Consider the following 15,070-nt stretch of genomic DNA (forward strand, 5'->3'; position numbering starts at 1 on the left):
TGATAAGCTACACTACAGCAACAGCGAACCAAGGTATGAGACTGAGAAAGAGAGATCACACAGCAGATCGAGGAGAAAAGACTCAAAGATACTTTCTTGGACTTCGTGAGGAGAAAGACTGCAGCAAACAGCTGAAGGTTGGTGAGGGAGTATTCAGGGGCCCAGAACACTCCCACGAGAGAGAGACTGCGTTACCCAGCAGCCTTGAAAGGCTTCTCCTGGACTAAAGTTAAAGGGAGGGTCTTAAAAGGACTGATAGAAATGTAATATATATATATAGTTCCCTTTAGTTTGTATAGTATTTATTTGTGTAAAATAAATGTAAATACTTCCCCCTTCCCCTATAGAAGCCTCTGGCCTGAAAGTTTCTCTCTGGTGTTGGGATAAATTGTGGGAAGGGGTGGGGGGAAGCCTGGAAACTGGATTTTGGATTTTCTAATGTGGCTCAAACTGCCACAGGTAGGTATAACCAGAATGCTTAAGTCTTCCCTTCATCTTTCCCTTTCAGAAGACTCCACACAAAGAAAAGCAAAGGGGGACATAATTTGATTTTTAAAATGAAGTACTCCTCAGCTAGAGGTTCTGAGATTTTTAAAAAATGAAGTTCACATTTCTAACTGAAATGTTGACTATAAACATATTTTCATCCCAAAAAATACTTACATAACTGTCTAGAGTAGAGTGTCTGTATTTAAAATAATCATTAATTTTTCCATAAAACTACAAGATTAGTTAGGAACAAAGGCTAGCACTTTTTGATTATGTAGTTTCTGTCTTGACACCAAGTCACCACAGCACCGTTCAGTGATAAAATACATTTCTCTTCACTTCATACTCTACCATTATCCTAACCACAGATTCTTACATTACAGTTTTTAACTCATCATCACCTGGCAACAGATGATCCATCACTTCAGAAAATACATACTGGTAGCTGCAAGTTATGATCCCTTTTGATTCTTCATGCAGGAATCTTCTACGAGGACACCCGCTAATCACAATTACAAGTGGAAGCAAATGGGGGTAAAGTCACTTTGATGAGATTTGGGAGTTGTACTCCTTAGTCTTATGGCTGGCTATTCCACAAGGCATGTGGCAAAACAAGGACTCCTCTCTTCCAGATTTGCTCCTCATGACTGGCTTGAAAGCACGAGCTCGTGCTAAAGCTCTTAACACAGTGGGGCATTTCTGTCCTGTCCTCCTCCTTGTATCAGCTGTCTGCTCTCTAAGCTTTTACTTGGAAGGTCTTCCCTTCAGTAGAGGCACTAACTTGGTTTAAAGGCCCTATTCTTTTCATCACTTATTTTCAGTCCATTTTTTGGAACTTGGTATTTGCCAGGCATCTAGCTCTCTGTCAAGGTAGCCTGAAATTTGACAGTAAGTTCAAAAGTTACAATGGGAAGAGAATTAGGGTGAGAGATAGACAGTGTCACCATGTAAGGTTCATTTTCTCAAGAAACCACTCTAAAAATAACTGAAAACCAAAGATGAATGACAAGTGAAAAGAATGTAATACAGGCTTACTAAAGGTAGCTCATACTACAGTTCCTTATGAACATATTTTTAAGCAGAGAAGACACAGTAGAATCCATGTGTCCAACATGGAAATACACTAATTTGAATGTAGTACAAAATAAACTACTTGAAAGGAAATTATCATGTCATCTGACTGAGAAGGTAACAGCAATCTGGGGACAGGACTGTACTTAGATAGGCATAGGAATTAAGAGCCTACACAAAAATTGTGGAGACTCAAAATAGAAAGATATTATCAACACATAAGAGGATTGGAATATCATTAGAAACTGGATTGTGTGAAGAACTGAGAAAATAAAAATGGGATAAAAGTTAAGAGTAGAAACTACCAGATGATGCTAAATGGTAGAAGAAACAGGATTTGTAGATGTTCCAGATACCTGGAAACATTCAAGATTAGATTGGACGGGGTTCTGAGCAACCTGTTCTAGTTGAAGACATCCTGGCCCATGGCAGGGGGAATTGAACTAGATGACCTTCAAAGGTCCCTTCCAAACAAAATCATTCTATGATTATCTGCTTCAAGCTGAGGACTTACCATGAGAAATGACAAAAACAGGCAGCTGGTGACATATACAAATATACACAGTATTTTACAGACAGGAGAAAAACAGATGCAAATCTGTGATGAATTAAGGAAGTAATTGTCAACAGAAATACAAAGGTATTTATGTCTCTGTACGATCTTGAAAGAACTTTGTACAGAACATTGTACACAATCCTGAACACCTGCAGTCAAGTAAAATCAACAGAGATTAGAGTGGGTGGAGAGAAGGACCCTAGGCTGACCAGAAAAACGGGAAGACCAGCTTCTCTAGAAGGCTGAAAGTGTTCCCCTAGTAAGCTTAGAATAAAATACAGGGAAGCCGAAGAAGTTATTTTAGCTCAAATAACAATAAAACTTTATTTATGCAGAAGCAAATGGCTATAAACTGCTGATGAATAAACTTCAGCTGAAAATGTAAAGGTTTCTACCCACTGGAGCTTTGAGGTTTTGAACCAGCCACATTACAGAGCTTGATTCAAGGATTTTTGACACTACTGTCTGGCAGCAAGGGACAGGGCTGAATGAGCCCCTTTCTTTTCCTACTCTCCAGAAAAATTTTTTCCATCTAATGGTTATTCAACATATGTTTTTATAACATCAGAAATGGATTGTGGGCAGTCCTGAATTCATAATGGGGGCCAGCCAACTTCTGAAACATTTAGTTCTGATGATGTTATTTCACTGGTGCTCTTGTGAGGAGCTTATGAGACCAAAGGAAACAGCTGTATCTCACTGGACCAACTCTTCTGGCTTCAGAGGTTGTCTCTCCCAGTCATGAGGAAAATGTCCCAGCAGCACTGTAGGAGGAACAGTGGTTTCCAAAGCCTGCTGTTGCCATCAGCATGAACACGACATTTCAACCGCCAGAGTTGGAGTGTCCAGCACATTTCAGGAACTCTACTTTTAGAAAAATACTTTAAGGGAATGTCATTCTGTGTTTGTCCAGGAGGAAAAAAAATGGCACTGATTTTATTTTAGGTAAGTTAAGAAGCACCAAAAGAAAGTATTAAAGCACTACTTTCTAAATGTCTGGCTATTTCTGTTTGAGTCAGAAAAAAAGGGAGAAAGAAAATCACACAGACTAAAGCAGCAAATTGAACCCTGAGATGAATGTGTTTTACAAGACATGACTTTTAGGGTATTCGGTAGCCTGTCAAAGGTAACATAACATGCCTTCATACTCAGGGCATGCCTTCCCTCAGAGGCCTCCAACTCTACAAACATTTAACTAAGATTTCACAAAACCTATATACCTCCTTTTACTCTGCCCCCTCTGCAAAGGGAGAAACTGAAGCACAGAAAGATTAGAAAATTTACCCAAGGCCATATTAAAAAAAATCAGTGGCTGTGTCAGGAATGCAACCTAGATCATTTGACAACAGAGCCTATGCTTTATCAGTCCTCAAAATATCTCTTCTGCCAGTTTATCTGCTCATAAAGAGAAAGTACTAAAAAAAATAATTTAATACAGCTATAAAGTACAGTAAGAGATCTAGTTCTGCTTATAGGCACTCTCCCCAATTTCTTTGCTTTTAATCATATACTTCCTCCGAAGACTATAGTGCAGTTGAACCTCTAAGCAGCAATATCACTCTATTAAGCAGCCCATCCCACTACAAAGTGACTCAGTAAAGCAGCTCTGTAACAAAAGCTTTTTCCTGCCCATGAAGGCAAGAATGGGAGAGAGCATGTGAGCCCATCCATGCACTCTCTGCAGACACTCCTCTGGACAAGCAATTTGGTTTTTCCAAAAAAAACAAGCTAAAAGATTTCCTTCCCGTCAAGTATCAGACATTCATCTTGTCTTCATCAACTTATTGAACAGAATCAAAACATTTCAATAACTCATACCATGTGAGAATTTCTTGAATGGAAGAAAAGACCTTCATTTTTCATTGACTGCAGTGTGCCTAAGACCCATATATTTGGGGCCTCAGTTAATACACTTTCTTTATCATTTTGGCTAATTCAGTTTCTACATCATGGAAGCGGCACTTTAATCCCTCCTCCTTTATCCCTCCTGCCATATTTGGGAAAGCTGTTGCACTTACAGAGCAATGTACTCAAATCAGGGGATGATCATAAGGAGATGATCATCATGTGTGATGATCAATTGGAGAAGCCAAATTCATCCTCCCCAGTGCAGTCCCCTCACATGACCCATGTTTTATTTAATATGCAGAAGGAATCAGGGCTACACAACAATTAACTTCTCTGCAAATCCTCAATGAGGTACATCACAAATGAGACAAAAGATTAACAGAAGAGAGGACAGTTTTAGGGTTAGGGTGAATGAACACCAACCCTGCTTGGCAACAAAATTATTCCAAAAACTCAAGAATTTACTCATCAATAAGCTTTGCTGTTGGCTACTTATTGCATTATCTGGAATGAAGGTGGATATTGGCTGAAACTTCACCTGAACCCACAAAACATTGCAGTAATGCCTACTATCACTACAGATGTCTTTTTTAGCAGATGATATGCAACCTGAAGATCAGATATGGAAAAGAAGTAGGCAGCTCTGCCCTTAATCTGATCACCTCTACAGAATAAGAATAATATTATCACATAGTTGTTTAATACTATTATGAAACTGAAGGCACTCATAGTGATGCTCCACTCAAATGCTGTGGTGAAGCACTCAAAGAAATTATTTATTCTGTTTGTAATCAAGTGCTTGAATGCCTATTTAATAAAACCCGAAAATTCTATGTAGTCTGTCAGCAAACACAGAGGATAAAACGAAACACCAAATAACAAGCTGGTCACTGAGGCAACAGTTCGATAAACACTTGTCATGATGGTGATACCCCATTCCACATCTACTCACATCCCTACAGACTCTGTTGGGGTGATACAGCTGTTTGCAGGACCACATGGTGAACCAGATCAGGGAAGTGATCCAGGTTAACAAAAAATAGCTTGGTGGGGAAAATATGTCACACAGGTTTCCAGTCCAGTTCTGCCCACAGTCTAGAGCTGTACCAGTACAAGAGGGGAAGAAGGGGATGGAAGGAGGGTACAGAGACAGGGCTGCTGGAGCAGATGATATAGCTCAGGTGTTCACCAAACAAACCCAGAATGAGGCAGCAATGATCAGAATTAATGTGATAATACAAACAAAATACTAATCATAGAATGGTTCCAGGGTTAGAAGGGACCTTAAAGATCATCTAGTTCCAACGCCTCTGCCATGGGCCAGGACACCTTCCAACAGAGCAGGTTGCCTAGCCTTGAACACTTCCAGGGATGAGGCATCCACAACTTCTCTGGACAACCTGTGCCAGTGTCTCACCACCCTCATTGTAAAAAATTTATTGTTAATATCCAATCTAAATCTACCCTGAGTAGGGTATAGAGACTATATGGCACAGGCACAGGCAAACACCAGAACTGAAGTTAGGAACATTTTGGGTGTTTGACTTTGCTACTTAGTGTCCTTTTATTGGAAATCCTGTGCTACCAAACCTATTGTTATTATAATAAAATTATAAAACAGCATTTGCACACTGCAATGCCAGGTAACATTCAGATTCTAAACCCATGCAGAAGTGGCAACCAGTGGCACCATACTCACACCAGCATCAATTATCTCTGTATCACAGGATTACACAGGCTCTCCCATTCATGTTAATGAACTGGCAAGAAATAATAGGTTATTACCTTATGTTCAATAAAACTATAAAGATAGGAAATCAGTGATTTTACAGCCACCAAATTTGCAGGATTGATGAGTCAAGAATATGTGGGATCCCAATGTGCATTTGTCACCAGAGGTCTTTCAAACCTAAAAGATTAAGGATTCAATTCCATGCCTAACTGTAATCCATAGCAAAACTCCCACAAGCCCAAATAAGCAGAAGGAGGTCTTTTAACTAGTGTCTCTGAAGTACACACAATTCTAACAGAAGAGCCCTTAACAGCTTTTAATTTACTTAAGTAAAAGGGAAACCAAGTTAAATATCCATTTCTAGTAGGAATAATAACCGCAGAAATAATGGAAACTGGTAACATAATTTAAATAACGCAGGCAGCAGCCAAGAGGGAATAGGACTTCCTCTAAACTCATTAGTGAGGAACACGAATACTATTTTTTGCTTTTTGTCCAATATTACTAAAGTTACCTCTCTACACAGCATTTACTTGACCATGTTTCTAGCAACTCTGCTGTATTACTTTCAGTAGCTTCATAACACATTAAAATAATTTTCTATAGTAGTAATTTCACGTTACTACTAATATTAGCCCAAGAAAGAGTCTTTTCTCTGGAAAAAAAAACCCCAAAACCAAACTTCCCTTAAGCTCAATTAAAGTTCTGCCTGATAAAGACTTCATGAATCACCCATTGCACAGCATTAGCATTTCAGGTCGACAAGACCTATCAACTATAAATACCGAGATGGTTAATTTACATATGCCGTTTCTCCTGGCAGTTCACACGCACGCCCATCTTCCCTTCATCTCTGTTCCCCCCGTCTTATGCAAGTGGCCACGCTCCCATTCCTCCGCATCTCAAGAGCCAGTTCGCAGCTGCAGGCAGTCAGTGGAGAGGAGCAAAAAAAATGATATATTGCAGATATTTTATTTTTGGAAACCACACTGTAAATAAAGCCATTTCCAGAGATATTCCATGGACACGGAGTGCTTGGTCGCAGAGCCAGCGCCTTATGTAACAGAAGGAGTATTGTTTAGGGTTGCCTGCATTAAAGAGCCACTCCTGGTAACACAGTTTACAAAGCTATAAAAAGCTACCAGCGTAACTACCGAGAACAAGCAGGCAAGCAGTTTATTACGAAAAGGCTGGTGCTGACAGGAAAAAAAAAAGAAAAAAAAAAAGAAAAGTTTCAATAAATCATTTAACTTTCCTTCACTCGAAGGACATCACCTCGGCTGACACTTACTGTGAGTGGAAAGGTGGGGCTCTTAGGTAGCCCTGTGCAGCCCCATGGCCAGGTGCTGAAGACAGCTCTGCCGTCTCCCTGCAGCCCACGCCGCCAGCAGCCGCCTTCAGTGATCTCCCATTTAATTCCGCTTTATTCCCCCCTGCCGATTATCCACACGTGGCAGAGACCAGGGATCCCACGACTCGGCCTCCCGCTCTTCTTTTGCAGAGCGACCGTCAGCCTCTGAAAAAGCGTGAGCAGAAGGGATCACTCGGACATGCACAGGCGCTCACAAGCAGCTGTAAATTTCCACTCCCCGCTGCCTGCGGTTGGACTCCCGGCCTCGCTCCGGCTCCTCGCTGTTCCTGTTCCTACGAGCTCTGTGGCTGGGTGTGCGTTTTTCCCCCGCTGCCCTCCCCGCTTCCCACTCCCTCGCTCGTCTTGCTCGCAGGCTCACACACACCCCCCAAACTCCACGTCAGAGGAACGCGTGGAAAAGAAAAGGATGAAGCGATCACTCCGCCGAGAGATTTCTCCAGGGTTAAGGGAGGACATGCGACGATTTCGCATCACTTCTGTAAGTTTCCATTCCTCAAAGTTTGTCGGTGCAGGGGAGGCATCGCTGATGGGTCCTTGCACCATCACGTGGCAGAGGCTGCTGGAATTAAATTATTCACCTTGCCGTCCTGCTAGGAATGCAAATAAGGGAGTCCAACATCGGGTTGTTGTTACAAGATAACAATAAAATCAACATGCTCACGCACCACATCTTTCAGCAGAGTCCTGTCCAGAGAAGCTGAAGTTAAGCTGCTTCCTGCCTATGTATCATAACACGAAGATCTGAATACTTTTCCACAGTAATACTTGAGGGAATAAAAAAAAAAAAACACCCCGCCGTGTACTAGAAGAAAAATTTAAATCCTGCTGAAGAAAAACATTAGGCCAAAGGATTTTTTCAAAGGCTAATATGATGAGGGGGGAAAAAAATCATACATTAAAGTATTCTGAAACAAGTATTACTAGCTATTATCAAGCACACAAATACAGCAGAATGCAGTTAAAGGAATTGTTAATACTTCACTTTTCTCTCTCGGCAACTATCACTCAGCAAGCACCACACATTCCCAAAGGAAATGTGTGCTTTCCTCCCTGCTCCCAGCTGACTAACAGGCCTTGAGAGCAGGGAAAGGAGGATGCTTTACCAGGCACCATGGGCACTGCAAGGTGGGATTTAAAACCTATCCTCATCTGAATCTTGGCCAAGTCCCAGCAGGGATGAAAGCCCAGCATGTATTTCAGCTGAGCTCACCAGCTTGAGGGGGGAGATTTCACCTCCCATCCCTTCTTCCTCCAGGCAAAGCCTAGCCAAAGTCCTACATTATTAAAAATAGTTCTGTATGCTACATTTGTCTGGAGAGCTGATCTCAGCCCCCGCTGCATACCAGCACTGCTGTTGCATCAGATCTTGATTTAGGGCTCACCTGCAGTAGCTATTCACAGCCTACATTAAAGGCAACGAAAAAAGCATGAGAATCCTCATTTCTGAGGAATACAGATGAAACAGACACCTTTTAAAGGGCTAACATCCTTTGCTTGCAATCCGAGCTCCTAACTGAAGCAAAAAGGAGCATCCCAAATCCTCACTTTGAAGACCAACTTGCTGTCCCTCCCAGGCTCAGAGAGGCAGAAGCCATTCCTGCTCCCTTAACCGCCCTGCACTTGCTCCTGCGTTTGCACAGGAGGTTCTGAGCCAACCTCAGATCTGCAGATTTGTGATCTCAACTTATCTGTAAAGCATGTCACCATTTGTGCTTATCCTTTACCTAACAGATCACGACCATACTGCAGCCCCCTGTTTTCAGACCGCCCTGAGCAGCACTCGGAACAGGCATTAAAAAGTGTACCCAAAGCACTGCAACAAGTGATACCAAGCGGCAATTTCTGCTTAAAACCCCTGGTGAAACATTCTTCCAGCACTGAATTAAAGGCTTCAAGTTAACCACCCAACCAGACCACCTCCAGAGAGAGCTCGGTGAGGGATGCTGTGAATGCCAAACTCAGAACAAGATAAGCTGCCCTTTTAAGCAGCATTTTTCTCCACACGGCTTAGTGGGCATGTGAACAACCTGCACACACTGACGTTTCATGACATGAAGGACTTGGGGAGAAAAATTGGTGCTGGGCATCCTTTCGTGGGTGCCCTGCTCTGCCCTAGCTGGGTGAGGAGAGAGAAGGGATGCCTTGTGGTACCTTACACCCACTGTGGGGCTGGCCCTTTTTTTTTTAATCGGATACCATAGCCCTTGCGTAAACATCGCAGTGAAAGTCAAATGATAAACACTCTGCCCTTGGGCTACTACTGAAGGTACCAGCTTTTCCTAAGGCAACACAACAACCTAAGTACACCAGTACTTCCATTGTGTGTTTTTAAGGGATTACCTGTTTTCCCTCTAACCCTCCAGTGGGAAATTGTATCTTTTCCATTGTGAATCCACCATCACTTCAACAGGCAAAAAGACACCCTTTTGTTGCCCCGTGGAGTTCAACTTTGGTGGGTGCTACCCTGCAGTTGAATAATCACAAAAAAGATGGAAATATCACAGAAAGTTGTTTTAGTTGCACATTAAGGGCCCCCCCTGGGGATAATCTGTGTATCACTGAGTTCAATTAAGTATCCATGGACTATTTTGAGTATCCTGGCCCTTTGGAAGCATAAGAAATTTATCTACAAAATTACTATCCTCTGTTTCAGACTGAACGTGCCTGTTTTCCTGATTCTGAGGAATAAATTGAATATGCACTCAATTATGGTTCAACTCTGCTCATCTTCTACCTGAGGAAATACTTTAGGGCTTTAATAGGAGCCCTCTATACACCAGAAGAGCAAGAAACCCACCTGCCTGCATCCCTGCATTGCAACAGAAGAAACAGTGCAAAGCAAGGTAGCTAAAGGGGCAGGGGGGGAAAAAGATTCTCTGCTATTCCAATACTCTGTTTCATCTTAAGTGGAGTTAATTTCCAAATGACAGGAAAAGGCCCTGAACCATTCAACAGGAATTAAGCCATAATTACTTGGTGCTCTTATCTGTTTGTTGGGGGTTTTTTGTTGCTGAGAAGTTATTAAATATCTCCAAAAATATGTTTTCTTCCATTCTTAATTTGTAGCCATCTCAAATCTAGAATGATGTAATAATAAATAGACAACAAATCTTTATAGTCTCAAAGTACACTGAAAAAAAACCCTCTGTGCACTGCTAAAGGACTCCAGCTTCCACATATTTAAATTTCATTATATTTGTTTCCTTTAAAGTGAGCAGAGTCCTCAGGCTAAGGGATGGTTAGATTACTTTTGAGAAATGTTTGTCCTTGCTTTCATAACTTAAAATCATTCCATCTAATAAATACCAAAAGAAGAAAACCCCAGTCCATTATTCCTGCCCTTTCCATTTATTTTCTAAAGTGGAAAAGAGAAATTAGGGAACGTCAACAATGAGTGTGGTAGCAATAAATTCCAGCAGCAGATGATAAACACACAATGTATATGTATTAATTCTGCTTATCTATTCATCCACTTTCAGTCTGTCTACCTCCTCTGAGATTACTTCCAGCATTCCAAAGCCCTAAGCAGCCTCTAATAATAATAACAACAACGTCCTTCCTTCCCCCCAAATTGCTCAGTGCCAAGGCCCCAGGCCATCAAAATTCAGTTCTCCACAGCAACAGGTTTAGTTGTGTAATGCTGAATATCAAGAGGAGAACCTTCAGAATACTAAAAAGATTCCCCCACCCTCTAAAACCTGAAAACTAGAGAACATCCCCCACAGCATTTCATTCTATTCTTACACATACCAGGATATCAACATTATGGCAGTTTATTGGGGTGGAGAGGAATTAAAAACAAATAACTTATATAATCTACAGCGTAAAGCTGTTACACTTTAACTCAAGGCATTTAGCTTTACGACAAAGCAGTATAAAAAGTCTGCCCAACAACACTTCTAAAACCTCGTAAGATGAGAGACTTTACAGTAACTTCGTGCTTCTGTGTTATTCTACAAGTTCGCAGATACTCCTTTTCCTCAGATCTCTGCAAGAGCAGTGCGGCCACTCCAAAATAATGCAAATAAATTCCTCTTCATCTAATAGATCCCCAATACAGACATACACCAACACTCCCACTTTCTCTCATTCTACCCCATATAATCTCGGAGGGAGACAAGCTGAGAACCGAGCCTATATATCAGTCCCCCCAAAACAGCCACCAGCACTGAAAGGCAAATTAACATTTGGCTGCTCATTCAAATAGAAAATAAGGCAAAAAAAATGGGTACAGTCTATGGAGGGGCAGGTGGTTTTTCTTATGGCCATTTAAAAAGCAGCAAAGCTTCAGGCCTCTCTCAGGACTAGAAAATTGAAATTTCTCCAGTGAAGTGTGGGAGAACAGAGAGCAGCAAGATGCAGTGGCTGACCTGTAGCTGCATTTTAGCTGAAGTAAGCAGAAGCATTTAAATGGATGCTTTATAAAAGCTATTTCTAAAAGTGCAAACATCTTCAATGGTTTTCCCCTCTTCTTCTTCCTTGCTCCCTCTAGCGTTTTTATGTACGTACGGCCTTTTCCTTCCCTTTCCTTTAATGTAAATGCAATTGCTAAAATGATGTTTGTTTTTGTTGGGTTTGGGTGGGTTTTTTTTAAGACCTTCAATAACTCTTATAAACTGCTCAGGAGTTTTTACTGAACATGGTATTCTTGTGTACATCACTCCAGAAATCAAGCACTGACACTGGCCTTTCTACCAGAAGCCTTTATGTATTAATTCTTTATATACAGACCAGAGAATTTACAATTTTTCTCATTTTAAAGGCATCCATCAGTCCTATTGTTAGAGAAAGTCAAATGAAATGGATCCATTTCCTTGCACACTCCCACCCCAAGCAAATTAAGTCTAAACAGAAGGTTACTAGAGCCCAACAGCTGAAAAATATAACATATTAAAATTTTATGTCTGCTATAAAGAGTCACTCATAAAATTTTAATCATGTCCCTTATCTACTGTGTCCCAACATAAAACACAAATAAGAACCATACCTGCACTCTCGCTTTTATGAGTGGAGGAACAGTAAACTCATGACAACATCACTCTTTTTTTCCTGTGGACATATGCAAACAGAAACTAGTCCTCCAAAATCAGTAACTCCCTGAAGAGCTGAGCAGGTATTTTTAATATAATTAAAGCCTTCACCTCTCCAAACAGCTTCTATCCCAGCTCTGTACAGCCAACTACTTGAGTGTCCACGTTTGTTTGCTTAAGGTCCATTAGCAGAATTAAAAATGGGGAAAGGAAAGCTCATTTCAAGAGAAGCAATAAAAAGAGCTTTGCTGAAGACTTGAATTTTAACCTCTCTTCACACACGTGCCATGAGAGGCCAAACTTTACATTTTGTATCGCTGTACACTAAAAAAAACACGTTCTCTACAGTAGTAACAAATAAAAGTTATACACAGCCAAACAAGTCCTCATTTACATCTACTATGCTGGAAGAGAGTCCTTGCATCACTGCTAGTATATTTCTTCATTAAATTGAAAAATTCTTTCATGCGTGTAAAAGCACCTATCTATTATCTCCCATTTCCAAAATATTCAAACAATAGTAAGAGTGCTTGGTCTTCTTGCAAATACTGAATTTAGTTACTGGTTTCCACATAAATTCAGCAAGCAATTTTCTTAATGTTAGGCAGCATGAGGTACTGTACATTAAGACATCCCCTTCCAACACACTCGCTTATGCAAAAAACCCTATATATTTCCTACAACTTTCCTACTGGTGAAAGACAATGGAGCATCCCTAACCAGAACTTTAAACTTCCTAATAGTGCTTGGAGCTGAAAGTTGTATTACTGCATATTCATCTCACAAATGGTGATGTGCAATGAAAATACTAGGCAGATGAACTGCCTTTTGGTGACAGTAATTTCTTTATACACAATGTGTGGCTTTGTTTCTGACAAGGTGGAAGGCATTAAGGGATTAAGACTTTTCATCTACTGACCACCACTAACTACAGAAGGCTAAAGCATTTTTCATCAGATGCTCTTGAGATGACTTCCAAACAAGCAAAATTAGGCATACTTTGAAACACAAGTTAAATGCTCCTATGAGGCACTCACTATAAGACCCAGTTGAGTATGAGGAAACTGAGGTGGCACCAAGCAAACACCCAAAGATGTACACTCTAAAATGTACTGCTAAAGAATGTCAGTAGATAGGAATCATCATTCTGGATCAGACAAAGCTCCATTAAATCCCATCTCCAAGAGCAGTTGACACCAAGTGCAAAGTAGAAAAAGAAATATATACCAGAAGGACCACTCTACTCTTCTTCTGCTTCTGGCAATTAGCACCTTTGAGATTTCCTGAAATGTCATCCAGAATCACCATGCTGAATAGCTACAAATGGCTCCACACCTGTTCACATTAAATATCCCAGAAGAGCATTATCCGCCTTCTTGGGGGACTCTGAAATCATGTCTGCAATACTTAGATACAACAGATTGCTCAAGATTGCTTCTGACTGTCCAGACTGAGCAGCCAGAACAGCTCAGAGACTGCTACTTCCTGTAGATGAGGGATCAAACAAGACATGAGAACCATTAGTGATCTACTGAATTCCAGGTACTTACTTCTGCAGGGCAGCAAAGCCAGGATTTACCCACAGAACCATCATATTTTTCAAGTGGTTGCCCCAGACAAGGGAACGACTACTACTGGAAAGTCCCACACAGAGGCAGGGTGTTATACCAATGAAGAAATGAGTTCAGATCAAAGAAGACAAGAGCCAGTTCCTATTTAAGTCATACATTTCTACGTGATCTTGGAAAAGCCACTTAAGTCCCCCCATGAGAAAATGAATGCATTCAAGACCATAAGGTGCTTTGACACTACAGTGATGGAACCCAAACAAAAATATTAGGCAGTACCCAGCTTTCTGTGTCCTTTTCTTGGGATAACGATCTTTGCAGTTTGTGTGATGCACATCTCCAGAAACCATGTCCACAGACAGAACAGACTTCTGAGTCTCTTCTCATGCAGGTAAAGAATCCTACTAAAGCAGAACAGTGGAAACAAAACCAGAATAATATTAGGCTAAAAGTCTAAACTGCTGCTTTCAGATGAAAAATTACAGGTTTTTTTCCCAGTGCCAAATAGTGAAACCTAAAGATTACTGTAATTCATGAAACACAGCTGTTATATTTAAGCAAGTGTTGCTCTAAACTGACTTGCCTAGAGTTGCACAGTAAAATCTCTGGTGGTCAGCACCACCCTCCCTTGGAGGAGAACCGAGGTCTTCTCACTTTTTGCTCTTTACCAGTTTTATCCTGCAACAATGTTAGTTTAACACATTGGATCAGGATAGGGAACCTTGGGAATTTTTCAAGCTCAAGCTGCACAAGGAGATATCATCTTCACAAGTACCCCAAAGTCATTTCTCCTGACAAACAATTAAGTATATTCATCACTTGTCAGATTACAAATATATTTGCCTTTGTGTGACAGATATGTGGTCAGTTGATGAAACACTGGGTGTTTGCGCCTATCCCACAATAAGGATCTTAACATGACTTTAATGTGATCACCCTACTAGGTCATGAATTCCCTGTTGTCACTGTCATTTCCCTATGTCACTCTCATTTCCCTATGACAGATTTTAGTCACTTATTCCTCTGGTCCCAGGATGGAGCCTCCAGTGCCTCCCTAATCAACATTTAGTCCATCCTGGCCAAATGTTGACTACATTGAGCCAATTAACCAGTAGGATATTCTTTGAAGACCAGTACTGTTACTTCCCAGTGTGGAAAACCTATCCATGCACATTCCCACACCACTAAAAACCCATCCCCTGTTCTACCCATCTGTGCTGGCCAACAACTAACATTACAAATTAATTATTAAGTTAGACATACAACTACAAAGTATCCAATTAGGGGCTGAATTCCTTTTGTTTTAATTAATAAACCAGGGTCATGCCTTGAAGTCCTTAAATGGCAGCAAAAAGGCTGCAGGCTGGCGTTCTTTAGTGCAGGAAGTCTGTCCTGAACAAGGAC

At 41.0% G+C, this 15,070-nt stretch overlaps 1 protein-coding gene across 8 annotated transcripts in view; it reads right to left on the bottom strand.

Annotated features, from left to right (window-relative positions):
• Positions 1–15,070, bottom strand: part of CAB39L (calcium binding protein 39 like) — a 62,732-nt gene that overhangs the window by 37,969 nt on the left and 9,693 nt on the right. For 3 of the 8 annotated variants that reach the window (XM_064647325.1, XM_064647329.1, XM_064647326.1), the window contains one exon: positions 6,988–7,212. The exons of 2 other annotated variants lie outside the window; for them this stretch is intronic. The gene's annotated coding sequence lies outside the window, so the exon portion shown is untranslated. Of the gene's footprint in view, positions 1–6,498; positions 6,517–6,987; positions 7,213–7,432; positions 7,451–13,945; positions 13,963–15,070 lie in introns of those variants that run through there. 3 more of the 8 variants (XM_064647327.1, XM_064647331.1, XM_064647332.1) reach the window with 3 other exon arrangements.

The sequence above is a fragment of the Pseudopipra pipra genome, chromosome 2 (genome assembly GCF_036250125.1).
Source record: "Pseudopipra pipra isolate bDixPip1 chromosome 2, bDixPip1.hap1, whole genome shotgun sequence".
NCBI lineage: Eukaryota > Metazoa > Chordata > Aves > Passeriformes > Pipridae > Pseudopipra > Pseudopipra pipra.